This window comes from Rhincodon typus, chromosome 2 (assembly GCF_021869965.1).
Source record: "Rhincodon typus isolate 14 chromosome 2, sRhiTyp1.1, whole genome shotgun sequence".
Classification (NCBI taxonomy): domain Eukaryota; kingdom Metazoa; phylum Chordata; class Chondrichthyes; order Orectolobiformes; family Rhincodontidae; genus Rhincodon; species Rhincodon typus.
In genome coordinates, this window is record NC_063333.1 from 67787948 (window position 1) to 67790072 (window position 2125).

Consider the following 2125-nt stretch of genomic DNA (forward strand, 5'->3'; position numbering starts at 1 on the left):
GGGATCAAGGGGTCTTTTTCAGAATGGCAGCCAGTGACTAGTGAAGTTTCATAGGGGTCGGTATTGGGACCATAACTATTCACGTTATACACTAACAATCTGGACAAATGAATTTAGATTTTAGATTTTTTGATGTTTAGATTGAGACTTTTATTGTCACATGTCCTCACCTACATAAGGACAGGAGTACAATGGAAAGTATATAATGTCACCATACACGGCACCATCTTAGGTACAAAGGTACTTAGGTACAAAGTAGTAAAAGAGTGAAACAAAGTTAAAAAGTTGACAGTTAAAAACATGAACTGAGGGCATTGTTGCTAAATTTGCAAATGACACTATTGGATGGTGTAGTCCTCTCAAAAGAAGTTATACTGAAGCCCAAACAGTACTCTCAGCTGGATTTAAAGGAATCTGCAGCAACAAAGATGTACCTGATACCCATCGCTAGCAGATTCAGGGAGCCTGGGACAAGGAATGGTGGGTTCAGTGGAACAAGGGAACAGATTCACCTATTTATCTCCTTCTCCCCAAAAGAGACAGCAGAGCCTTCAGCAGCATTGCTGCTGGCATCAAAGAATTTCTTCTTCCAATAGGGCATCGACATGAGGAGCAGCTTCTTTACTCACTCTCCTAGCCTGCCCAAGCCCTTATGCAGCCTTTACCCCTTCCTTAACACTACCTGTTCCTCTAATTATCTTTGTGTCATTTGCAAATTTGGCAACAATGCCCTCAATTCATGTTTTTAACTTGTAACTTTTTAACTTTGTTTCTCTCTTTTACTATTTTGTACCTATATTTTTTTGTACCTAATTATCTTTGTACCTAAGATGGTGCCGTGTATGATGACAGTATACACTTTCACTGTACTCCTATACTTGAGGACACACGACAATAAAAGTCTCAATTTAAACAAAAAACAATTTAAAACCTAAATTCCTTTGTCTAGATTGTTACTGTATAACATGAATAGTTATGGTCCCAACATTCCTTAACCCTAACTTACTAAGGAGAGTAGAAGGAGGTTGAGTACTGTCCAGCGAAAAACTCGCCCAGAAACGAACTATTGTTGACCAAGGGGCAACCAGTAGAAGATTTTGTTGGGTTCCTTGACGCAAAATGTGTCGGCACAGGCTTGGAGGGCCTAAGGGCCTGTTCCTGTGCTGTATTGTTCTTTGTTCCTGTTCTTTGTTCATGGAGGAACTCAAGAAAGAATTTGTTGAGGTTGACAATCATGGCAGGAAAGAAATGTTTCATATGACTTTTTTGACTTAAATGCCTCGTCATTTAAGATGTATCTAGACAGATACATGAATGGGGAGGGAGCAGAGGGATACAGATCCTAGGAAAATAGGCTCAGAGACAGTAGGAACTGCAGATGCTGGAGAATCCGAGATAACAAGGTACAGGGCTGGATGAACACAGCAGGCCAAGCAGCATCATAGGAGCAGAAAGGCTGACGTTTTGGGCCTAGACCCTTCATCTGATGAAGGGTCTAGGCCCGAAACATCAGCCTTTCTGCTCCTATGATGCTGTTTGGCCTGCTGTGTTCATCCAGCTCTGCACCTTGTTGTCTCTTTCTCTGCTGTAATTGTTTTACACTTCTAAAAATCTGAGAGGGAGTTATGTGTAAGGATTTGGGGAAGGCTGGAGAAGTGGCCATTTGTTAAAAGCTCCTTACAAGAGCCAGCATGGATAAAGTGGGTTGAATGGCCTTGTTCTACGCAGTAGCAATTCTCTGATTCTATAAAAGATGCTCAATTGCTGTAAGAACACAACTGGCTCACTAATATCTTTCAAGGAGTCATCTGCTGGTTTGATCTACATACAACTCTAATCCTGTGTTACGTGCTTGTTACTCAGGGGCTTCAGGGCAATTAAGGATGGGTAATAAATATTATATCATCAGTGATGTCCACCTCACCAGAACATTCTTTTTTAAAAACAACACAAAGTTGCAACCGGTAATTTTGACATTGGAGAATGAATATTAAAATTTGAAGTTTACAATATGTGATATAACTTCTTTTAAGTACTGTTGTTTAATTATGAGAAAAGTATTAGCTGCTAAAGTTCTGCTTTTCTTGTTCAAACTAATTGAATCAGGTTCTGTGGATCTGAAGTG

General features: G+C 40.0%; 1 protein-coding gene across 1 annotated transcript in view; it reads left to right on the forward strand.

The window, feature by feature from the left end:
* LOC125485842 overlaps window positions 1-2125 on the forward strand; it is a 121428-nt gene that overhangs the window by 56475 nt on the left and 62828 nt on the right. The window lies entirely within an intron of this gene.